The following is a 26,768-nucleotide window of genomic DNA, read 5'->3' on the forward strand; positions in this document are numbered from 1 at the left end:
ATTGCAGCACTATTTACAATAGCCAGGTCATGGAAGCAACCTAAATACCCATCAACATACGAATGGATAAAGAAGATGTGGTACATATATACAGTGGAAAAATACCAGCCATAAAAAGGAATGAAATTGTGTCATTTGTAGAGACGTGGCTGGACCTAGAGACTGTCATACAGAGTGAAGTAAGTCAGAAAGAGAAAAACAAATATCGTATATTAATGCATACATGTGGAATCTAGAAAAATGGTACAGATGAACTGGTTTGCAAGGCAGTAACAGAGGTACAGATGTAGAGAACAAACGTATGGACACTAAGGGGGGAAAGCAGGGGTGCGGGCCTGGGGGGAGTGGGATGAATTTGGAGTTTGGGATTGACACATACACAGTAATATGTATAAAATAGATAACTAATAAGAACCTGCTGTATTAAAAAATAATAAAATAAAATTTTTTTCAGAAGCCCTATAAGCTGGCTTTATTTTAACTTTAACTTGTCCCCCCTGTATCTAACATAGCCTTTTATGTCCCCAACTAGTTTAGACAGTAAATACTCAGAAGAGCACAGAATATCCGTGTAATTTTCCAGTGTGGGGATACCTGAGGCCGCAAGAGAGAAAATGACAGCCGAGGGTCAGAATGCACATGAGCATCGTGGCTGAGGCTTGACGCAGGCCTGCAAACTCCCTGGTCTGGTGCCTTTTCCTACACACCCCGTAGCTTCATAATTGATGAATGCTTGAGTCTCTTGTGTTCCACTTTTCCTAGATGTATTCTTATCTTCCTTTTCCTCAATGCATTTTGAAGTATAGATATCTAAGTTGGGAGTCATCAAACAGGTATATAAGGATGAGGGCTGAGACTTCCTCTGAGGAAAAAGGAATTCTATGGCAGGAAGTAGCTCTTCTCGAACTCCAGGAGACCCAAAAAATAGACGTACTTGAGAGTCAGACTTCCTTCCAGCCGTGTTCTTGGGCAAGTTATTTAACCTTTCTGAGCTTCAGTTTCTGTGCTGTGAGGTAGGTACACTCATAGCTCTCTGGCAGGGCTGGTATTAGAATTAAATGAGGAAACATATGTTCAGCACCTAGCATGGTTCTTGGCACATGGTAATAGTTCATGTTTCTACAAGTCACTCTACTATTCAATTCAGATGGTGAGTTTGGATAGCTAGGGATAGCCTGCATATATCTGTCAGGAAAAGAGAAACAGTCCTGGGTATATCAAACAGAGGGGATTTTATCAAGGGAATTAGTTACAAAAGGGAGAAGGAGGGAGGGATGACTCCCAAGGATCAGGAAGCAGCTAACATCCTGGGGCTGCAATCTCCAAGCTGACCTGCTTGCTGTGATCCAGAGATGCTGCCTGTGGTGGTTTCAAAATATGTTTGCAAATTCTTTGACCGTCTTCCCATCAGTAGGTGGACTCTTAATTCTCCTTCCCTGAATATGGGCTGGCCTCAGTGACTTGTTTCTAACAGGTAGAATGCAGCAGATGAGATAACCTGACTTACAAGATGAGATCCTAAAATGTGGCACACCTTCCCCTCGGCTCTCAGGACACTCGCTCTTAGAGCCCAGCCGCCATGTTGTAAGGAAGCCCAGGCCACACAGAGAGGACGTGTAACTGCTCTGGCCGACAGCACCAGCCGCCAGGCAAGTGAGTGAGTGACCGCGGCCAAGCATGAGACCCCAAGCCAGGACCACCAGCCAAACTCCCAGAACTCTGAGGGGGAATCACAAAATGATTATTGTTAGAAGTTGCTAAGTTTGGGGGAGGCTTGTTTTGCAGCATTGGATAATCGGCCCAATGCCCCTGCCACTGCGGGAGCTGCTAAAGCGGTCTCACCCCTGCCCAGAGGCCGCAGGGGACCACGAATATTGGAGGCAAACCGGGGAACTTCGCTCTTCCCTCACCCTCCGACCTCCTGCCACCGTCTCCAACTGGCAAAACCTGATAGGAAGTCACCAGGTAAGAAAGCCTGAGAAAGGTAGTTTACATTCCAGAGTGGAGTGTAAAGAATAGGCGTGTGTCTGGGTCCTACCAGATAAAAACTGCCACGTCCACTCCAGTGACAGGGCATCCGGGCACACCATTTAATCCATAGGTGACCTTCCCACGGTAACAGCAGCACCCCCAGCTCCACCGACACCAGGCCCTATCCTTGGTACAAAAGAAAATGCTCTTGCTTTCTGGCAGAAAAGAACATTATATCCGTCTCTGGGTGATGCTAATTCCTCTTGCAATCACAGTCTCACCTGACTGTCGTGTAACCTAGAAACTAACATGTGAAGTTCACCACCGCTTCTTACAGAAAATAATAGAGGAGAATAAAGGGGGTTAAAAGTACATACGAGGGCTTCCCTGGTGGTGCAGTGGTTGAGAGTCCGCCTGCCGATGCAGAGGGTCGTGCCCCGGTCCGGGAGGATCCCACATGCCACGGAGCGGCTGGGTCCGTGAGCCATGGCCGCTGGACCTGCACGTCCGGAGCCTGTGCTCCACAGCGGGAGAGGCCACAACAGTGAGAGGCCCATGTACTGCAAAAAAAAACATATGAGCCGGTCAGTGAGTGAGTGTGTGTACTACACATTATCAAGCAAGGAAGAAAATACACCCACCTAATTTTTCTGAACTGGTCAGGGTGTCACAGCAGACACGTCCAGCATCTTTCTTTCATCACCCGTTCCGTGTTTCTGCTGTCCTACTGGGGTGACCCAATCTTCCCTCCTGCAGGACCTGCATCCTTAGTGGTCCTGTCTTTATTGGGTCGTTCTAGTCTTTTATTAACTTTCACTGTTGAACATGTTCCAAGTTTTGCATGTTGAGTAGTGAGAATTTGATAATGCTTACTGTGCTAAGGACTGTTTCTTGCATTAACTCATTTACCCTCCCTGCAACCCTATAAGGTCGGTACTATTACTATCCTACAAATGAGGAAACTGAGGCTCAGAGAGGTTAAATAATTTACCCAACGTCACACAGCTAGTTAAGCGGTAGAGCCAAGATCCACACACACGTTTGAATAGTCTGAATCCAGTCTAGGCGCCCGTAACCACTGTGCTTATCCACAGCTGGGCACACAGAAGGTACACGGTCAACGGTAGCTGTTACCATTCATGTTGCTTCCATTTGACTAATACTTGACTTTTGGGGAAGCTTTTACCCTCTGCCCTATAAAAATGACTAGTTGACTAAATAAAGCCTAAATAAAGAAATCTCCCTGATATCTGGCTAGAATTCCTTAAAACACTCTGAGAATTCACAACTGTCTAATGCAAAGCCTGATTCCCAAAGCAGCGTCCCCTAGAATTGAGTCATGGCTTCTGGTCATAACATGTCCCTTTCTCAGCCGGGCAACCTCAGAAAAAGTTTGGGACTTGGTGACCCGAGACTCATGAGCAAATCCCAGGTGAGCTCTGCCCCAGAGCAGCCGGGAGACATCGGGCCTACCTGAGGGAGGCGATGGCTGGGCTTGCTCACGTGGTTGCAGCAGGAGCAGTCTTTGCGGATGGGAGAAAAAATGGCAAGGGTACGAGTACAAGGCAGTGCGGCCCTGGAGGGCTGCCCCTGCACACTGCGTGTGCCCACGCGATCCCCAGGCGAGCGTCGGGAGAGCCGCGTGTTGAGAGGCCTTCTATACTCTGTCACGTGAGCAGAACTCCTTACAGGTAAGAGGTAGTCCTGTCGTTCCTAAGGTGTCTCCACGGCCAGTCCTGGGTTGCGGCTCCAGCTGAATCATGGATTCCTGCTCCACTGAGGTACTGTGTGGCCCCGTGTCTCCCCGCTGAGCCCTGCCCTCCAGGACCCCCAGTGCTGCTGGTCCCCTAACTACCAAAACACCCTCAGTGAACAGAAAGAAGCAGGAGTGTGAATTTGATCAGACTCACTGTATCTGACTAAGAGAAGATGCTCGTCGACCCAGGCGCTCTGTGTGGTCCTGACCAAAAAGTTCCCGAGCTCATCTAACCACAGAAATGCCCACTGCCAACCTGTGCTGAGGAGCAAGTGGGTCCAGTGGCACAGGTACCAGTGAGTGTGCAAGTCCTTTAAATTGATGGAGGATGGAACGGAAGAGGGAAATGACCCAACAGTTGCCAAAGGCCTGTGAACACCAGGGGTCATACATAAACCGCTTCCTTTAATCCTTACCCTGCTTCAGCAGCACCCATATGATTCCTGTTTTTTTTTTACAACCGAGGAAACTCAGGGTTAAAGAGGTTCCGTAGCGGGCCCACCACCCCACAGCTAGTACGTGGCAAGGCTGGGGTTTGCGTTCGGGTCTGTCCGGCTCAGAAGTCCACTTGCTGTTCAGCATCACACCCCACTTTGGCCCTTGCCTGCAAGAGGTGGGTAGTTCAAGTTCATCCAGATGATCCCTCCTGTGATTATTTTCAGCCATCACTAGCCTTGGGACTAAAGTCATCTGGTTTAGTTTCTCCTACACTATTTCTATTTCTTCTGAGATCAAGTGGAATGATAAAAACATTCCTTCCTAGAATGAGCTCCTTCTGGAGAGATGATGCCTGAAATATCAGACTCGCTGGGGAGCCTAGAGACCGTTTACCCTCCCTCACTGTCCCGGTGGGATAAGGAGGTCCCAGACAGGTTGCAACTTCCAAGGCCACATGTATTTGCTGACAGCCTGGACTAAAACCTGCAGCTTTTACATGCCACTTAATCCCCCCTTCACTTCAGCCTGCTCTTCTACCCACCCAGCAGGTAGGTCAATTGTAACAGCACCTAGGGTTTCAGTAGCTTTTATGAGATCAAGAAGAACAAAATCTCCAGGCTCATATTCTTTTCAGAAATTACAGGACACCCCACCTAAATGTAGCTCCTAACTCTAACTTGAGTTTCATTATCCTCAACCCCTTCCTATATGACCGACCAACTATAATGTTTGGGCTACAGATAAAAGAAAGTCTTTCCTTGGAATTCCAGGTTACCATGGGTTACATGGAAGTATTATACATCAGGGACTGTAGCAGGTGGAAAAGCAGGAAAAGGCTCTCAAGAGAATTGAATTCAACTGATAGTAATTCAATGTTGCTTAGCGATGTGGGGCTGGGGGGAGATGGGATCCCGCCCTCTGTAAGATTAGCAAGTAGGGAGAACAGAGTTCATCCTCATATCATAATACAAGATGAGAAGGGATCAATGCCATGAGGAGAAGTTCATGGATTAATTGACTTCATACTTAATAAATGTTTAATAAGTGCTAACTACGTGTCAACTGGAGCACTAATAATGAATAAGACATTGTCCCAACTCTAAGGATCTTACAATGCAGAAAAGTAGTCAGGTCAGTAAATTGTGAATTATGTTTGTCTGATAAATGCTGAATTATAGGGGTCACTATAGGCTGCTATGAAGATACATAAAAGTAAAGGCAAGTATTGTTTGAGTCCTCCCAGTGTGTCAGGCGCTATTGTCAGCATTCTCTCTGTATTTATTCATTAATCCTCCCCACAGCCTTATGTTATAGGGACTCTTATTATCCCCTATTTTATGCCTGAGGAAATGGAGGCCCAGGGAAGCTATACCCTGCACACTGTTTCACATCACAGTAGATGACAGCCAGGATTCAAAACTGGGGCGTCAGTTCCAGAGCCCTTCCTTTTAGCCTCTTAGCTAAACCATCTTCCCATCACTTAGTGATCGCCTAGTCTGAAGGAAGGAGCAAGTGATGCCCAGCCTAGTACTTTAAGAACAAGTACGATTTACCCAGAAGAGGAGGAACAGTATCGCACACGTGGGGATAAAAGCCCTGAGTGAAGACATCACCGTGCATTTAGGGAACTAAAGTTAACTCAAGAGCAATAAAATGCCAGGCTGATACCATACAGAAGTGAGGCTGGAGAGATGACTGAAGCCAGATCATGAAAGGTCTTACAAGGCCTGTTAGTGTATTAATCATTATCCCCAGAGCAATGAAGAGCCAGCAGGGATTTTGAGCTGGAGAGTGGAAAACGATTTTCATTTTATGGAAATGATTATGGCCTCAACATGGAGAATGGATTTGAAGGGACAGGACTCTGATCATCCAGTGGAGAGACAGTGGTGATCTAGGGCACAATCACCAAGAATGGACCCAGAGAGACAACTTCATCTGACGTTTAGGAAGCAGACTCAGTACACCTTGATGGTTGAACATGGAGAAGGTGGGGTCAAGGTTCTGGCTGGGGCAACCAGGAGGATGGGGTGCTGTCTCCCAAGGCAGGGGTCCAGGACGAGGAGCAGATTTTGGGGTGATGGGGACGGTGATAAATTCAGGTCCTGGCATGCTGAGTTCGGAAGGAAAACCAGGAGAACAAGGCATCAAGTCATACAGGGGATAGTGAGGAAGTGTTAAATTGTATTCCTGTTCCCCTGAATGATCAGTGTTTCCTCCTTGGAGTGCCTGCCCTACGGGAGGATTAATTTTCTTTCCCCATAGACATCAGATTTAGCCTTATGACTTGTTTTGGCCAATGAAGTGAAAATGGAAGAGACACATGTCACTTCTGGACAGAAACTTAAGGAGTCAGCCCAGAGTCTATCCTGTCTTGTTTCCCCCTGCCATAGGACTGGCAGTGTTCCAGGCAGAGGCAACGCCAACAGTCTGGGTCGCAGAGTGAAGAAAACGGAGCAGAGCCACAGCTGACCCACGATGCACTCTTAGCTTGAGTGGAAAACAAACATTTGTGGTTGTAGCCTCTGAGATTTGGGAAATACTTGTTACTGCAACATAACCTAGCCTATTCTGACTAAGTGGGAAAGGTCACATTCAATTGGGAGGGTCAAAAAAGCTGAACCCTTACCTCACACCATACCAAAATTAACTCAAATGGATCAAAGCCTAAGTGTAACAGCTAAAAATATATAACTCTTAGAAGAAAACATGAGTAAATCATAACTTTGAATTAGTCAATGGTTTCTTAGAACACCAAAAGTGCAAGCAACAAAAGAAAAAAATATACTAGACATCATCAAAATTTTAAACTTTTGTGCTTCAATGGACACCATCAAGAAAGTGAAAAGACAACCCACAGAATGGGAGAAAATATCTGCAAATTATATATTGGAGAAGGTCCTTGTACCTAGGATATATAAAGGACTATTTAATTCAATAATAAGAAGACAACCATATTTTAAAATGGGCAAAGAATCTGAATAGACATTTTTCCAAAGAAGATAAACAGCCAATAAGCACATGGAAAGATGCTCGACATCATTAGTCATCAGGAAAATGCAAATCAAACCACAATGAGCTACCAGTTTACACCCACTAGGGTGGCCCTAATCAAAAAAAACAGAAAATGGCAAGCATTGGTGAAGATGTGGAGAATCAGAGCCCTCAGCCACTGCTTGTGGGAATTGAGAGTGCAGCTGTTGTGGAAAACCATCAGGCACTTCCTCAAGTGGTTAAACAGTTACCACATCATCCAACAACCCCACTTTAAGCTACGCACCCAAGAGAAATGATCACAGATGCCCAAACAAAAACGTGTATGCAAATACTCACAGCACGGTGATCCACGATAGCCGAGAAGTGGAAACATCCCAGTGTCCATCACGATGATGGATAAAGAAAATGTGGTATACCCCTTACAACGGAATAGTATGCAGCAATAGGAAAGAACGAGTGCTGACACATGCTGCAGCGTGGGATGCACCTTGAGCACGTTATACTCAGCGAAAGAAGCCACACGCAAAAGACCCCATATTGTATGACTCAGTGTCTGTTGAATACCCAGAATAGACAAATGTATAGAGAAGGTAGGTGAGTGGTTACCTGAGGCCGGAGGTGGGTAACGGAGGGGGCTTGGGAATGACAGCTAAGAGATGAGGGGTTTCTTTTTGGGTTATTGAAAATGTTCTAAAACTGATCGTGGTTATGGTTGCACAACTCTGGGAATACACTAAAAACCATTGAATTGCACTTAAATTCGGTGGTTTAAGTATATTAAACAGTGAATTGTATGGTATGTGAATTATATCTCAATAAAGCTTTTAAAAATAAACAGAAGAAAGGTCTTATGGAGAAGTCCCTTGAGATGGCCTTATAGGAATGGTAGGAGTTAAGGAGTTGACAGGAAACAGCAAGTAGGGCTTTAATTTTTTGGCCTGAGAATTTAGAGTTTAGTTTTAGGGTCTCAAACCAGGGCTGCCTCTCATCTCTAAGCCAAGCTAGACTTTAGGACACAGGGGCAACTCAGAGGAGGTCCTACTCTGTTTGGTTGCCCTCCAGTGCAATGCCAAGAAATGCCTGGGTACATTGCTTCCAGCCCTCTGCTGGAGAGTAGGACTCCTCAGCCTGCCCCAGAGCCAGTGGTGCTTTCGACTTGAGTATCTACACACCTCACATGTGAGGCAGCAGTGGCAAAACGGGGGGCCCATTGTGACGTCCGATGACATCCAGTCTTACCACAGTCGCATACTGAGTGCAAGTTTCTCAATGTCTTATAGAAATTGGAGAAGCAAGTACGATTCCTGAGACTGGAGGGACTTCTAAGAGGGAATTTGCAGTGATGACGTATTTTCCTCGTTTGCTGCAGAGATGTAGCTGATCATCCTGCAAAAGGCCCACAGACCTCCATGTCCTTGGGCAACTATGGCAGACGAAAGTCTCAGTCTGTTGATAGAGTCACTTCCCTCGAGAAGGATGGTGTAAGTCCTAGGGGGGTTCCCTGGGAAACAGACTCTGAGAAGGGGATCGGCCTGCAGGAGGTTTATCAGGGAGTGGTAGAGGAACAGCCCCTGGAAGAAAGCAAGGGCAGTGAGGGCAGGCTGAGGGAGAAGCTGGGCTGGGATGCAGCTTCAATAGCGGCCTCCGCTGGTCCTCCAGGGAAGCTCCGGGGCCGGGTGGCCTTGCGGAGTACTCCAGATTGGAGCACGGCACCCAGGTCTGTGTTCCAAGGCAACAACTCTTTTCAGAACAGTTTCTTTCCTTTTCAGTTGTCTGGAACAACTCTCTTCCAGATCTTTTCAGCTATAGCACCTCAGAGCCCCTGTAATATAGAACAAACATTCAAATATTGGCTGTTTGTATGTTAACACTTTTTTTTAGCCCTTTTCTCTAAAGATCTCACAGACCTGTGCAGCCCAGCATGGTGGCCACTAGACATGTGGCCATAGAGCCCTTGACATATGACCGCTGCAAAGTGAGATGTGATGTGAGTGTAGAATTTATGCCAGATTTCGAAGACTTAGCATGAAAAAAAGAATGTAGGATGGCTCATGAATAATTTTTAGTATTGATTGTATATTGAGATGATAATATTTTGGATACCTTGGCTAAATATATCATTAGTGTTAGTGTTAATACTAATTTCACCTGTTTCTTTTTACTTTTTAAGATTTTTTTTTTCTTGATATGGACCATTTTAAAAGTCTTTATTGAATTTGTTACAATATTGCTTCTGTTTTCTGTTTTGGTTTTTTGGCCCTGAGGCACGTGGGATCTTAGCTCCCCGACCAGGGATTGAACCCACACCCCCTACATTGGAAGGTGAAGTCTTAACCACTGGACCGCCAGGGAAGTCCCTACTTTTTTTGTTTTAATGTGCCACTGTACAGTTTAAAATTGTGGCTCCCACGATGTCTCCCCTGGGCAGTGCTCCCCTGGACCTTCTCAGACAGTCTGTACCCTGGTTTCTTTCTGAAGTGCGATGAAAACTGTTCTCTCTTCATGGGATGACCGGTAAGAACTCTCTTCATTTCTTCTAGTCACCCATGCCTTGCCCATGGAAGCTCTCACAAAAGTTTGTTGAGGAAAATGATGAAGCAGGAACATCCCACTTTGTTTGACTTCCCTCTTTTAGATGTTCCTGTGCCATTGTATCAGCTTCATCACGGATGGGAAAGAAGAAAGATTGTGGGTGTGTCGAAGGTGTGTAAAAGAAAGAGTAGCTTCTTAGGACTTCGTGATGTCATTCAAAGAAAGCAGTTGGGGAAAGATTATACAAACACAATGGCCACTATTTGTGCAGAGTCTTAACAGCTATATATATGTCTCTGAATCCTTTTTCACGGGCATTATCTAACTTAAGCCTCATAACAGTGCTGTGAGACATATATTTTTATTATTCTCATTTTGCAGGTGAGGGAACTCATCTCTCCAAACTCTGGTTTCTATTACCTGCCTGGCCCTGTGAGATCTGAGGTTTTGACACCCTGTTCCTTGGCCAATTACATATTTTTATATTGAAAACTTAATTGAAACCAAATGAGTAAGGTTCCAATATATGCTTTAGTCCAAAAACCTTGATTGAAAATTTTCATCAAATGCATTTACATTGTGATTTAAATATTTATTTAGACTTGATTCCATCCCTGGTACAGGAGATTCCATTTCCGTTTTTCTTTTGTAACTATACTCTAGTTGTTTAACATAACCTTATTATGCATCCTTCATAACTCAAAGATAATTTTAAGGTTTCCTTTTTGGAAGGACCAGATGCTGAAAGCAGTTTGGTTTTCAAATTTTGGAGCTCTTCCAGAATCCGATGCTAATCGAAGCACATAACTGTGAATTCACTGGGAGGTGACCTATTTCCAAGTCAGCAGGTCAGGGAGGGGCTTGGGTAATATTTTCATTATTTTTATTAAGAGCACAGCCACAGCCACCACAAATGTAGAGCTCTCAGCGGTTTTATTTAACTAGAACAACAAACATATGTTTCCCAGATATCTTTATTCAAGACAAAAGAAACAGATTTTCTTCCAACAAAAGAATGAACGTTTTACAAATGTTTAACTCATTTATAAATGTAAAATACATTTATTTTTAAAATATGCAGTAAGCATATTTTATGATGTTTCTATCAGAATATTTTTATGCTTTATTTTTATATATATATATATATATATTTTTTTTTTTTTTTTTGTTTTGCGGTACGCGGGCCCCTTACCGCTGTTGCCTCTCCCGTTGCAGAGCACAGGCTCCGGACGCACAGGCTCAGCGGCCATGGCTCACGGGCCCAGCCGCTCCGCGGAACGTGGGATCCTCTCGGACCGGGGCACGAACCCGCGTCCCCCGCATCGGCAGGCGGACTCTCAACCACTGCGCCACCAGGGAAGCCCTATATATATTTTTATGTTTCCATCAGGTTTGCGTGTGAACCTTAAACTACATGATTATTTTACACGATTACGTACGTACGTACAATTTTGTAGTGAACACTCTTCTCAGTTTCTCTTTCCTTTTTACTCACAGAAGAGAAAGCGTTTCTACTTTCCAATTCCCAAATGATATTTCCACATAGTATTAACTTATCTAAAGGAAATACATATTCCTTCTATGCTTATGGCTGTTAGAAGCTTAATTATTGACTCAGAAAGTGCGTGGTTTAACGGGAAAGGTGTGACCTCTGGGGGTCGTTAGACTGGGGTTCCAATCCCAACCCTGCTGCTTGTCACCTGAGAAGCCCCAGGAGGTCATTCATCCTCTAAGAAGTTGGGTTTCCTCATCTGGAAAATGGGGATAATGCCTACTTTGCAAGGGTTGGCATGAAGCTCAAAGTAAATGACTGTGGTAGTATTTTATCCATTGTAAAGCTGATGTATAATATCCTCTCTGATGAGCTGCGGTGAAGAGGAGGCAGAGTGGTATAATGGAAAGAGCTGAGAATCTGAAGATGGAGGGGAAGGAAGGCAACATTGCTGTGCTCGCCTCCCCTTCACGTAAACTGTATCATTTTCCTACAATAACCCTGCCAGGTGGATTTTAATATTCCCATTTTGCACTCTGTTCTTCTCACTATACCTCTTCGATTTGAGTTCAAGCTTCCATTATACCAATTACTATGTAGCCTTGGGGACCACATTTATTCTAAGTCTCAGGGTTTGTTTTTTTTTCATTAATTGATTGATTAATTAATTAATTTGGCTGTGTCGGGACTTAATTGCTGCATGTGGGATATTTAGTTGTGGCATTTGGATTCTTAGTTGCGGCATGCGGACTCTTAGTTGTGGCATGCGGGATCTAGTTCCCCTACCAAGGATCGAACCCAGGCCCCCTGCCTTGGGAGTGTGGAATCCTACCCACTGGACCACCAGGGAAGTCCCGTCAGGGTTTTTTTTTTTAAATCTGTAAAACTGTAGTGATATTAATCCTGACATCACATAGTAGCACCACAACTGCTTTTTTAGAGATGCCCAAACCCTTTTTAGAGCTAGATTAACTATAAATACAAAAGTAAAAGTTCAAATGCTTACCTTTAGGATCCAGTGGGAGAATGTGCTTCGTAACACCTCGCTTTCAGTAGGAGTGCAGTAAAAAGTCTGGATCTGTACTAAGATTCCTGCACCAGCACAGTGGTTTGACTTTATTTTAAGACTTCTCAGCACACACGTCTCCTAAAATTTGTAACAGTTTACATAGTGGAAATGGGACTGCAGAACGGTTAGACCCTGCCCACCTTCCTGAAATAGCAATGCTGTCCTGAGAAACATAGTTGAAGGGTGAGTTGTGCACGTAGATGTCAGAAATCGCCAGGACAGCAGCAGGGAATGTGACCCTGGGGGGGCTGGTGAGCAGGGCTCCAAGGCCTGCAACGAATGTTGGAGGTCAGCAAGAGGAACAGTGTTCTGGCTCGTGGCCTGAGCCTCAGAGGGAGAGAGGTGAGGTCCGAGGGCAGCTGTGGGAGTCAGGAGATCGCGGGCTCCACCCCCTGGGCCTGTGGAGTGTGGTCCCTTCATGGCAAGTGCCCCCCTTCTGTCCGTGGTCCAGCTAGTCCATCTGTGCTAACCCCGCCAGCTAGTCAACAGCCATCCTGGATCTCAGTGACTGCTCTTGTTGGCAGGGTGGAGGGCCTGCCTGTGTCAGTCTGGTTTGATAGAGAACTTTCCAGGTGCACATTTAAAGGGAAAGGACATCTTCTGACTCCCAGGGAAGAGAAGCAGACACCTCGCAGGGCTGGGTTTTCTAAGGTGCTGAGAGAGCTCTCCCTCACTCTGTTCGTCCAGGAAGTTTTCCTGCCCGTAAATTGCATCTTCTTGGAGTCAGAACCAGGGTGCGCAAACCTGTTTTCGGTCGCAGAGCACCTGGAAGTCAGCTTCCTTTGCAGAAGATGATGAAACACCTGTATTTCTATGTCTCATACGAACCATGATTTAGCTGAGAATATGTTGATGTACTTAGCATCTAGTTGGGTCAGAAATGTTCTGCTTGATTAAACTTGCACACTGACGTGCCTCAAGCAGACTGGTTCATGAAGGAGGCGAGCTGCTGAGGCTCCAGACAGGTTTCCTCAGGATCCAGTTTCCAAGAGTCTCCAGTACATTCATTTCATTTCCAGTATTCATTTTCCAAGAGGTTTGGGTGTTCTGCTACTATTTGATAGTAGTCATCAAAGAAAAATATTGGGAGAAAAACTTAAAATTGACCAAGTACTAGTCATTAGCTTTTTTTTTTTTTTGGCAAATCAAAAAGGAAAAAAATAATTATATTTGGGAGACTTTGCAGTCAGAAAGACCTGGGTTCAAATTAAGAGTATTAGCTGTGGGACGGTGGACAGGTTAATCAATCTCTTGGAACCTGCTTCCTCTTCTAAAATGGAGACGATACTTACTTGGCAGGATTATTCTGCAGATTAGCACTAGTGTCTGTAAAGCCCCCAGCACAGCACCTGCCCCATGGTAGGAAGGTTAATAAACACCAGGCATTATTAATACTATTGGTGTGGGAACACCTCGTTTTGCCCCTGGAACACCAGTGTTCCATAAGCCTGAGATGGAAAAGGCCTGGAGATGATTGGATTGTATCCTGCATCCCACAGGGGAGGTAACAGAGACTCAGAGAAGAGCCCAAAAATCACACAGCAAGTTTGCAGCACATCAGGGGTAGAATCGCAACCTCAATGGCTTCCCTGCCACATTGTGCTGTTCCCTTCTGCAAACCCAGAGCCTTTCTAAAATTCCCCACATACTGTCCCTTGAGGCCACCGGCTGTTTTGCCTGCGTTCTCTTCTCTGGTCGCCTGCTAAGGCCAGAGGATGTGCAGTGACTCCCCAGGTGAGCCCGGCCCCAGTCCCTGTTGTGTTAAAGAAAACAGTCCTCTCCCGGCTAGGCCGACACGTTCGTGCTTCTCGTCATGTTCATTGGTCCCGCTGTGGCTTTGCTCTGTTGGAGAATTTGTCAAGGAGGCTGCCTGCCCCAGCACCAGGGCACAGCTCGAGATGCTGCCAGCATGGCTGCTGGAGCAGGGAAAGCCCCGGGGGCTCAGCCGGCCTGGGCTGCCCGCCTCCGGGCTGCAGAGAGCAGGTTTGGGCAGAGAGAGGGGGACTGGCAGTGGAGGGGGACCTGTCGGCACTTGCCTGCAAGTCTCCAGGGAGAGAGAGAGTGAGACACCTGGGACGGGGGAGGCAGAAGCAACACAAAGGAACCCAGGTACACCTTAGGGACCATGCAGAGATATCACTATCTTGAACACCATCTTTATTATTTAAAACAGGAACCCGATGCTTTAAAATGTGTTGGTTGGTGGCTCCCCCCCCCCCCATTCTGTTCCTTTTTTAGGTTCACGGCTCAGCAGCCGCACCTGGCCCACCAATCACCTTCCTGAACTTCTGTTATGTCACCAGCAGCCAATCAGAGAAGCTGGTGAGTGTGCGATTCCAGTGTTACTGCCTAGGTTGACTTAATCCCGGCCAAGAGCAAAGAAGCTTGACAGTTTTCATCAGCAGGCCGAGCCTTTTAAACGGACTTTTGAAAAGCCTGCGTATTTTTTTAGGGCCACTTACAAACTTTCTCTGTGTCTCCACCCTAGGCTTATGGATGAGCCCTCCACACATCAAGGTAGAAAGCCGGCTTGCAAAGCCTGCGGCAGACACTGAAATAAACAGGCACCTGCTTCCAACTGTGCAGCTCCCGGCTCTGGTCCAGGACCACCTGTGCATCCCACCTCTGGGTTCCAGGGGGTGCCCTGAACAAATTCTTTAAATTACCTTGAATCAAGCCTTCCTGTCCCAGACCAAGTTATGCTTTGCCAGGACTTTCTACCTTTTTATCCAGGCTCCTTCTTCCCGGACTGTGGTTCCTTGGCAGGATGGTCCCTGATTTAGGCTCCATATCTCCCATGTGGCTAACACAGGGGCTGGCAGAGAACTCCAGTGGCCTGAAGGAATGGTGTGCTTTGGCAGAGCCTCAGAGTTCTGCCTTGCCTCGTATCAAATGCTGGCTGAGGGTTGGATGGGGCTGGGAAGCAGAGTTCCACTCTCCAGCCCAGCCCATGTTGAGGACATGACTCTTCTGGCACTCTGAAGGTAGCATCTGCCTCAACTAAAACTTCCCTTGTGGAAAACCAAAAAATAACATGCAGAGGAATCCCCATAACGTTATCAGCTGATTTTTCAGTGGAAGCTCTGCAGGCCAGAAGGGAGTGGCAGGATACACTTAAAGTGATGAAAGAGAAAAACCTACAACCAAGATTACTCTACCCAGCAACGATCTCATTCAGATTCGATGGAGAAGTCAAAAGCTTTTCAGACAAACAAAAGCTGAGAGAATTTAGCACCACCAAACCAGTGGGAAACACAAGAGAAGAAAAAGACCCACAAAAACAAACCCGAAACTATTAAGAAAATGGTAATAGGAACATACATATTGATAATAACCTTTAATGGAAATGGATTAAATGCCCAAACCAGAAGACACAGACTAGCTGAATGGATACAAAAACAAAACCCATATAGATGCTGTCTACAAGAGACCCACTTCAGACCTAGGGACAATACAGACTGAAAGTAAAGGGATGGAAAAAGATATTCCATGCAAATGGAAATCAAAAGAAAGCTGGAGTAGCAATACTCATACCAGATAAAATAGACTTTAAAATAAAGACTGTTACAAGAGATAAGGAAGGACACTACATAATGATCAAAGGATCAATCCAAGAAGAAGATATAACAATTATAAATAAGCACCCAACATAGGAGCACCTCAATACGTAAGGCAAATGCTAACAGCCATGAAAGGAGAAATCGACAGTAACACAATAATAGTGGGGGACTTTAACATCCCACTTACACCAATGGACAGATCATCCAAACAGAAAGTAAGTAAGGAAACACAAGCTTTACATGACACAGGAGACCAGATACATCTAATTAGTATTTATAGAACATTCCACCCCAAAGTGGCAGAATACACTTTCTTCTCAAGTGCACATGGAACATTCTCCAGGATAGATCACATCTTGGGTCACAATCAAGCCTCAGAAAATTTAAGAAAATTGAAATCATATCAAGCATCTTTTCTGACCGCAATGCTATGAGATTGGAAATCAATTACAGGAAACAACTGTAAAAAACACAAATACCTGGAGGCTAAACAGTGCGCTACTAAATAACCAAGAGATCACTGAAGAAACCGAAGAGGAAATTTAAAAATACATAGAAACAAATGACAATGAAAACACGAAGACCCAAAACCTATGGGATGCAGCAAAAGCAGTTCTAAGAGGGAAGTTTATAGCAATCAGTCTCACCTCAAGAAACAAGAAAAATCTCAATCTAACCCTACACTTAAAACAGGTGGAGAAAGAAGAGCAAAGAAAACCCAAAGTCAGTAGAAGGAAATAAATCAAAGATCAGAGCACAAATAAATGAAATAGAAATGAAGAAAACAAGAGCAAAGATCAATAAAACTAAAAGCTGGTTCTTTGAGAAGATAAACAAAATTGATAAACCTTTAGCCAGACTCCTCAAGGAAAAAAAGGGAGAGGATTGAAATCAATAAAATTAGAAATGAAGAAGGAGAAATCACAGCTGACACTGCAGAAATCCAAAGGATTAGAAAAGACTACTACAAACAACTATACGCCAATAAAATGGACAACCACAAAGAAATTGACAAATTCTTGGAAAGGCACAATTTTCCAAGACCGAACCAGGAAGAATTAGAAAATATAAACAGACCTATCACAAGTAATGAAATTGAAACCAAAACTTAAAATCTTCCAACAAACAAAAGTCCAGGACCAGATGACTTCACAGGCGAATTCTATCAAACATTTAGAGAAGAGCTAACACCAATCCTTCTCAAACTCTTCCAAAAAATTGCAGAGGGCGAAACACTCCCAAATTCGTTCTGTGAAGCCACCATCACCCTGATACCAAAACCAGAAAAAGATACCACAAAAAAAGAAAATTATAGATCAGTATCACTGATGAACATAGATGCAAAAATGCTGAACAAAATACTAGCAAACAGAATCCAACAGCACATTAAAAGGATCATACAAGATGATCAAGTGGGATTTATCCCAGGGATGCAAGGATTCTGCAATATACGCAAATCAATCAATGTGATACACCACATTAACAAATTAAGGAATAAAAACCATATGATCATCTCAATAGATGCAGAAAAAGCTTTTGACAAAATTGAACACTAATTTATGATAAAAACTCTCCAGAAAATGGGCATAGAGGGAACCTACCTGAACATAATAAAGGCCATATACGACAAACCCACAGCAAGCATCATACTCAATGGTGAAAAACTGAAAGCATTTCCACTAGGATCAGGAAAAAGAAAAGGATGTCCACTCTCACCACTCTTATTCAACATAGTTTTGGAAGTCCTAGCCACAGCAATCAGAGAAGAAAAAGAAATAAAAGGAATACAAATTGAAAAGAAGAAGTAAAACTGTCACTGTTTGCCGATGACATGTTACCATACATAGAAAATCCTAAAGATGCCACCAGAAAATTACTAGAACTAATCAATGAATTTGGTAAGATTGCAGGATACAAAATTAATGCACAGAAATCTCTGGCATTCCTATACACCAACAACGAAAAAACAGAGAAATTATGGAAACAATTCCATTTACTTTTTTTTTTTTTTTTGTGGTACGCGGGCCTCTCACTGTTGTGGCCTCTCCTGCTGTGGAGCACAGGCTCTGGACACGTAGGCTCAGCGGCCATGGTGCACGGGCCCAGCCACTCCGCGGCATGTGGGATCTTCCCAAACCGGGGCAGGAACCCGTGTCCCCTGCATCGGCAGGTGGACTCTCAACCACTGCACCACCAGGGAAGCCCCCATTTACTATTGCAATAAAAAGAATAAAATACCTAGGAATAAACCTGCCTAAGGAGGTGAAAGACTTGTACTCAGAAAACTATAAAATGCTGATGAAAGAAATCAAAGATGACATAAACAGTTGGAGATATACACCATGTTCTTGGATTGGAAGAATCAATATTGTGAAAATGACTATACTACCCAAAGCAATCTACAGATTCAGTGCAATTCCTATCAAAGTACCAATGGCATTCTTCACAGAATTAGAAGAAAAAAATCTTACAATTCATATGGAAACACAAAAGACCCGAATAGCCAAAGCAATCTTAAGAAAGAAAAATGGAGTTGGAGGAATCAGGCTCCCTGACTTCAAACTATACCACAAAGATACAGTAATCAAGACAGTATGGTACTGGCACAAAAACAGAAATATAGATCAATGGTACAGGATAGAATGCCCAGAGATCAACCCACGCATCTATGGTCCACTAATTTATGACAAAGGAAGTAAGCATATACAATGGAGAAAAGACAGTCTGTTCAATAAGTGGTGCTGGGAAAACTGGACAGCTACATGTAAAAGAATGAAATTAGAACACCTAACACCATAACCAAAAATAAACTCCAAATGGATTAAAGACTTAAATGTAAGACCAGACACTATAAAACTTTCAGAGGAAAACAGAGGAAGAACACTGTTTGACATAAACCACAGCAAGATCTTTTTTGACCCACCTCCTAGGTAACAGAAATAAAAACAAAAATAAACAAATGGGACTTAATTAAACTTAAAAGCTTTTGCACAGCAAAGGAAACCATAAACAAGACAAAAACACAACACTCAGAATTGGAGAAAATATTTGCAAATGAAACAACAGACAAAGGATTAATCTCCAAAATATATAAACAGCTCATGCAGCTCAATATTAAAAAAACAAACAACCCAATCCAAAAATGGGCAGAAGACCTAAGTAGACATTTCACCAAGGAAGACATACACATGGCCAAGAGGAACATGAAAAGATGCTCAACATCAGTAATTATTAGAGAAATGCACATCAAAACTACAGTGAGGTATCACCTCACGCCAGTCAGAATGGCCATTATCAAAAAAGCTAGAAACAGTAAATGCTGGGAAGGGTGTGGTGAAAAGGGAACCCTCCTACACTGTTGGTGGGAATGTAAATTGATAAAACCACTATGGAAAGCAGAATGGAAGTTCCTTAAAAAACTAAAAAGAGAACTACCATATGACTGAGCAATCCCACTACTGGGCATATACCCTGAGAAAACCATAATTCAAAAAGAGACATGCAGGGCTTCCCTGGTGGCGCAGTGGTTGAGAGTCCGCCTGCCAGTGCAGGGGACACAGGTTCATGCCCCAGTCCAGGAAGATCCCACATGCCACGGAGCGGCTAGGCCCGTGAGCCATGGCCGCTGAGCCTGCGCGTCTGGAGCCTGTGACCTGCAACGGGAGAGGCCATAGCAGTGAGAGGCCCACGTACCGCAAAGAAAAAAAAAAAAGAGAGACATGCACCCCAATGTTCATTGCAACACTATTTACAATAGCCAGGACAAGGAGCCAACCTAAACGTCCATCAACAGATGAATGAATAAAGAAGATGTGGTACATATATACAATGGAATATTACTCAGCCATAAAAAGAAATGAAATTGAGTTGTTTGTAGTGAGGTGGATGGACCTAGAGACTGTCATACCTAGTGAAGTAAGTCAGAAAGAGAAAAACAAATACCGTATGCTAACATATATATATGGAATCTAAAAAAAAAAAAAGGTACTGATAAACCTAGCTAGAGGGCAGGAATAAAGAGGTAAATGTAGAGAATGGACTTGAGAACATGGGGTGGGAGAGCAAAGCTGGGGCGAAGTGAGAGTAGCGTCGACATATATACACTACCGAATGTAAAATAGTTGGCTGGTGGGAAGCAGCAGCATAGCACAGGGTGATCAGCTCGGTGCTTTGCGATGACCTACAGGGGTGGGATAGGGAGGATGGGAGGGGAGACTCAAGAGGGAGGGGATATGGGGACATGTGTGTGCGTATGCTGATTCTTTTTGTTGTGCAACAGAAACTAACACAGTATTGTGAAGCAATTATACTCCAATAAAGATCTATTACAAAAACAAAAACTTCCCTCGTTTGGTTTTGATTTTCACCACCAATAAGAGAACTTCTGGATAGTCAGGGGCCTACTTGCTTTCATTCTTCCCTTGGCCTAATCTAGCAGTCAGTAAACCAGACAAATAGACTCTGCCTTGTTTTGTAAATGAGCTGTATTCGGACACAGCCAGGCTTATACATGTAAGTATTGTCTATGACTGCTTTCACGCTACAGTAGTGGAGCTGAGAAGCTGGGATGAAGATCATATTTTGGCAAGGCAAAAAATGTTTACTATTTGACCCTTTAGAGAGTTTGCCAACCTCTTAAATCATTTACCTGGCTGCCCCACACTGATCACTTAAGCCTCAGATTCAATCACACCATTCTTCTGCTTTAAAAAAATCTCCAAATTTACACTGTGTAGACAGAAGCTCCTTCGCCGCTCTACACAGCCCGGCCCTCACTCCCTTCCATCTCGACTTTGCACCCTCCGCCTCTGCTCACGATCAGCCCTGCTGTCATGCCTTTGTCCAGCCTAGAACACCGTTCCGCTTTCTCCATCTGCCAAGCCTCTAGACATCCTTTAACACCAAATTCAAATGTCATCTCCCCTATGCACCCTTCCTAGATGCTTGGCCGAATTAATTGCTCCCTGCTCGGTGCTCCCATGCCTCTTTGGACAGACAACCGCCGTTGTCTTGACCATATGGGATGGCAGTGGTGTCTTTCTGTGCTTGTCTCCCCCACTAGACAGTGAGCTACTAGAGATCAGGGACCTTGTCTCATTGGCTTTCTGCCCCTGCCAGGGATGAAGATGAATCATCTGGATGATATGTTAAGTCAGAAGCAGACCTTTATAAAAGTGCCAGGAACCTGACTACAACATCTTATCCATGCCACCTCTCATGATCGATGGTAGGTTTTTTTTCTTATCTCTGTACCTCCTGGTAGCTGGAATATCATAGGTGCTCAGAAAATGTCTTAATAGTGAGTGTGTAAATACATATATTTTTTTTCTTCTATTCCAACATCAAAATGCAGTAAACACATTGTTACATTCCCTTTATCATCAAGTACCTTCAGGACTTTTAAAAGTAGTCTATCTCTACCCAAAGATATACAAATGGCCAATAAGCACATTAAAAGATGCTCCGTATTATTAATCATTAAGAAAATGCAAATCAAAACTACGATGAGATACTTCACACCCACTAGGATGGCCATAATCAAAAAGACAGATAAGCGTTGGTGAGAATGTGGAGTAATTAGAAGCCTCGTACACTGCTGGTGGGAGTGAGACATGATACAGATGCTGTAGAAAACAGTTTGGCGGTTCCATCGCGTTACCAAATGACCCAGTAAATGCGCCTCCACACAAAAACACACACAGCAGTATTCCCAGCAGCGTTATTCATAATAGCAAAGAAGTAGAAATGACATAAGTGTCCATCGACTGATAAATGGATAAATACAATTTGTATCCCATGCAATGAAATATTATTCAGGCCTTAAAAAGGAATGAATTTCTAATGTGTTCTATGAGATGGATGACCCTTGAAACATTAAGCTAAGTGAAAGAAGCTCACAAAAGGCCACATAGCGTATGATTGCATTTATATGAAATGTCCAGAACAGGCAAATCCACAGAGACAGAAAGTTGATTAGTGGTGGCCTAGGTTTAGTGGGGATGGAGGTGGGGGAAGAGATGAGCAGTTACTGCTAATGGGCCGGGAATTTCTTTTTGGGTTGATAAAAATGTTCTGGAATCAGATAGTGATGATAGTTGTACCAGTTTGTGAATATACTAAAGTAATTGAACTATACACTTTAAATGGGCTTATTTCATGGTAATGGATTATAACTGCATGTGAGTGTGAGTGTGTGTTTTAAGTACTCTACATTAAATAGAGCTAAAATTGGTGAATTCTGTCAATTCAATATCCAATTCAATATCCAAATTGTATTATAATTTTTTTCATTGTAATGTAGTTGATGTACAATATTATTGAATTTCAAGTGTACAATATAGTGATTCACAATTTTAAAGGTTATGCTCCATTTATAGTTATTATAAAATATTGGCTGTATTCCCTCTATTGTACAATATATCATTGTAGCTAATTTTATTTATATCTTTTGGCTATGCCGCATAACATGTAGGATTGTAGTTCCCCAACCAGGGATCGAACCTGCGCCCCCTGGACTGGGAGCGTGGAGTCCTAACCAGTGGACCACCAGGGAAGTCCTTAATTTTATACATAGTAGTTTGTACCTCTGAATCCCCTACACCCATGTTGCTCCTCCCCACTTCCCTCTCCTCACTAGTAACGGCTAATTTGTTCTCTATATCTGTGAGTCTGTTTCTTTTTTATTATATTCATTTGTATTTTTTAGATTAAGGGATATCATACAGTATTTGTCTTTCTCTGTCTGACTTATTTCACTTAGCATAATACCCTCCAAGTCCATCCATGCTCTTGCAAGTGGCAAGATTTCATTCTTTCTTATGGCTGAGTAATGTTCCACTGCGTGTGTGTGTGTGTGTGTGTGTGTGTGTGTGTGTGTGTATCACATCTTCTTTATGCATTCATCTGTTGATGGACACTTAGGTTGCTTCCATATCTGGGCAGTTGTAAATAATGCTGCAGTGAACATTGGGGTGCATGTATCCTTTTGAACCAAGTTTTTCTTCGGATATATGCCCAGGAGTGGGATTGCTGGGTCATACGGTAGCTCTATTTTCCGTTTTCAGGTACATGTATCTTTTGGATTTAGCGTTTTTGTTTCCTTCAGATATATACCCAGGAGTGGAATTACTGGGTAGTTCTATTTTTAGTTTTCTAAGTAACATTCATACTGTTTCCACAGTGACTGCACTGATTTACTGTCCCTCCAATAGTGTATGAGGGTTCCCTTTTCTCAACATCCTCGTCAACATTTGTTGTTTGTGTTCTTTTTGATGATAACTATTCTGGCTGATGTGTGGTGATCTCTCACTGTGTTTGTTGTTGTTGTTGTTGTTGCTTTTTGCGGTACATGGGCCTCTCACTGTTGTGGCCTCTCCCGTTGCGGAGCACAGGCTCTAGACGTGCAGGCTCAGCGGCCATGGCTCATGGGCCCAGCCACTCTGTGGCATGTGGGATCTTCCCGGACCAGGGCATGAACCCATGTCCCCTGCATCGGCAGGTGGACTCTCAACCAGTGCACCACCAGGGAAGCCCTCTCACTGTGGTTTTGATTTGCATTTTCCTGGTGATTAGTGATGTTGAGCATCTTTTTATGTGTCTGTTGGGCATCTGCATCTCCTCTTTGGAAAAATGTCTATTCAGATCTTCTGCCCATTTTTTAATCAGGTTGTTTGTTTTTTTGATGTTGAGTTGTATGAGCTGTGTATATATTTTAGATGTTAACCCCTTATCAGTCATATCATTTGCAAACATCTTCTTCCATTCTGTAGAGTGTCTTTTCATTTTGTGGATGGTTTCCTTTGCTGTACAAAGGCTTTTAAGTTTAAATAGGTACCATTTGCTTATTTTTGCTTTTGTTTCCTTTGCTTTAGGAGACGGATCCAAAAAAAATATTGCCATGATTTATGTCAAAAAGTGTTCTGCCTGTGTTTTCCTTTAGAGGTTTTATGGTTTCTGGTCTTACTTTTTGGTCTTTAATCCATTTTGAGTTTATTTTTGTATATGGTGTTAGAGAATGTTCTAGTTTCATTCTTTTATATGTAGCTGTCCAGTTTTTCCAGCATCACTTACCGAAGAGATTGTCTTTTCTCCATTGAATATTCTTGCCTCCTTTGTCATAGATTAATTGGCCATAAGTGTGTGGGTTTATTTATGGGTTTCTTATCCTGGTCCATTGATCTATATGTCTGTTTCTGTGCCAGTGCCATACTGTTTTGATCACTGTAGCTTTGTAATATAGTCTGAAGTCAGGAAGCTTGATTCCTCCAGCTATGTTATTCTTTCTCAAGATTGTTTTGGCTATTCAAGGTCTTTTGAAATTGAGACTCGAAGAAGTTAAGAAACGTATCCAAAGCCACAGAACTACAAGAGGTAAAAACAGGATTCCAAACCAGGTCACCTCGGGTTTCAAATTCTCATGAAACACCACACTAAATATTAAGTATGTATGATACACACACACACACACACACATGCACGCACGCACACACACAGAAGTATATGAGCTGAGTTGAGTTACAGCCGACTGTTTGATGTAGGATCATAGTTTGTAGACATGTAAACATTTGTCAATGATTCTGTGGTTTTCTTTTCACCTTTTGGAGTCAATAAACATTTTTGGTGCATCCAACACTTTGGTCAGCTCTTGAAAAATTCATATTGTCAATGAACTGGGCCTGTGGTTTCCAAAAGCAAAAGATGCCACCAAATAGCAACATCATTTAAAGAACAGGGACATGCTGCTCCTGGAAAAATTCTTATCTTGGGAGGAGAGGAACAGGAAAGAGATTGAGTATGTTTTTAAATTATATTTTGTATTTTTAGATCACTGTAAATTCCATGCAGTTGTAATAAATAAAAGAGAGAGATCCATGTGCCTTTTATCCAGTTTCTCCCAGTGGTAACACCTTGCAAAACTATAGTACAAACTAGAACAAATAATTTTAAAATGCAATCATATGCTATGTGGCCTTTTGTGATTGGCTTCTTTCACTTAGCTTAATGATTTCATTTTCTGTGTAAAGAAAATTGCAGTATCTACTCCATAGAGGTGTTGTGAAAGTTAAAATGACATGAATAACTAATTCATGTAAAAGGCTCAGTAGATTACATGCCCCATAGTAAGGAAGTTATTATGATGATGATGTTACACAGGACAGTGATTTACTCACTGTTGACCCTGATGGATATTTGTAGGTCACTGGGGCTGATGATAAAAGCCTTGAGCCCGGGAGGTCCTTGGGTCCACTTGACAATGGCTTTGTACTTAAGCAGAGCCAGAGTGACGGCTTCTATTGTCAGCTCTGCTGGAGGAACAGTTGAAGCAGAAGAACAATGACCTGGTTATAGTGGAGGCTCCAGCTAACATTATTTTAAATGAAAGCTACAAAACAGTGTGGAAAAAGCACAGGAGGTGTAGAGCCAGCTAAGGTTTGCATCCTGAGGTCAGCTGGTAGTTGATAGAGTCACAAAGCATTTCATACAAATCGTGATCTGACAATGACTGTATTTTCCTTGCTAAAACACAGGATACCTGTTTTTTAAAAGTTATTTTTAAAAATCTGTGCGATTTGTAGTGTCTGACCTATGAAAAGGCTTGCATAGAACTTAAATCAAATGTGGTTATACATTTACTCAGTCATCTTTATTGAAAAAAGTAAGACTGTGTGCCTTGGGACCTCCCTGCCAAGCCTGAGCTTTAAGGTTGTGTCACCCTTGGGATCACTGTTTGGGACGGCTCTGAAAACATGTGTCAGGGGCTCGCACCTCACTGAGCACTGAGGACGCAGAACAGCAGCTCTGGCACTCAGTACCATACGTATAAAATGTAAAAGGCAAACAACGATAAAGCAAAACAAAACAATACGAAACACAAAAAGAGATCTTTAACAGATAAAAATCAGTGATTCTGTGAATGTTTTATCCTATTAGTCAAAGATAATGTTGAAACAAAAATGATTATGAAGGTCATATCCATGTTTCTGGCACCTGAAAAGTATTGTTTTAGAAAAACAATAGAACAGTAGAAATGCACTGATATACTAGACAATACAAAGGTTAGATATGAAAAGATCTGGGTTGTGTTACAGGTTCTGCCACTTACCTACTGTGCAACTTTAGCCAAGTTGCTTAACCTCTCTGAGCTTCATTTTCCTCATAGGTAAAAAATGAACAATACCCACCTCACTGGTTTGGTGTGAAACTAAGTAAGAGAAATTGAACCTTATTCAAATATAAGCAACATTATGGGAAGTTATAGCAAATGTTCTCAGTTGTGGGCTGTTAACAGATAACCAGGACCACAGAATTGTATTATTTCTAAATGTGTTTGTTTTTCAGGTTTTAGGCCAAAATTAGAGTGTGAAGTAAAAATTCCAGGACAATAGAAGGAGACCACTGCATGAAACTAATTTATAAAATTTCCCTGTTTTGTTTTTCAAGAGATTTAGGAACTTCAGTTGATAAAACAAAAATTTGTGTCTCCTCTGGGAGGTCAAATGCTCATCAACTAATAGTGAGTGTCTGAAGTGCTGGGTAAGGAGGGGTCATGCATCAAGGTCTGGGCAATAAGAGAGAGTCTCACTGATTGTAATGTTCGCTCTGCGCATGGGAAGGGCAGGATAGGTAAGAATTAGGTGTTCGCTGACCTTGCATTTCTAAGGAGAGGGATACAGTGTTAGCTTAGGGAAGAAAAAAACAAAGGAGGATTATGATAAATCTACAAGATAGCAATGGGAGTCTAACATTAAGTCACTCAACAAACATCAACGGAGCACCTGTTTTGTGCCAGTTGTTTACTCCTCAGTGTTCTAGACAAGAGGCCTTGGAGTCAGTAGACTGAAGTTCAAATCCTGGCTCTGCTACTTGACCTATGGCTTTGGGCGAGCTGTGGAGTCAGCCGTGTAAACGCTTTTAGTACCAGGTAGCTAGCGGGCTAACAGAAGTGTGTGGAGA

At 43.1% G+C, this 26,768-nt stretch overlaps 1 long non-coding RNA gene across 1 annotated transcript; it reads right to left on the reverse strand.

Annotated features, from left to right (window-relative positions):
- Window positions 1–7,699: 7,699 nt before the first annotated feature.
- On the reverse strand, window positions 7,700–13,384 carry LOC113613229 (uncharacterized). Its single transcript, XR_003430116.1, has 2 exons — window positions 12,193–13,384; window positions 7,700–8,984 (listed from the first exon to the last, which is right to left on the reverse strand). It is a non-coding gene; the product is annotated as an uncharacterized LOC113613229 (long non-coding RNA).
- Window positions 13,385–26,768: the final 13,384 nt, after the last annotated feature.

This window comes from Aethalodelphis obliquidens, unplaced genomic scaffold (assembly GCF_003676395.1).
Source record: "Aethalodelphis obliquidens isolate GAN/ISIS:26980383/991018 unplaced genomic scaffold, ASM367639v1 scaffold86, whole genome shotgun sequence".
Lineage (NCBI taxonomy): Eukaryota > Metazoa > Chordata > Mammalia > Artiodactyla > Delphinidae > Aethalodelphis > Aethalodelphis obliquidens.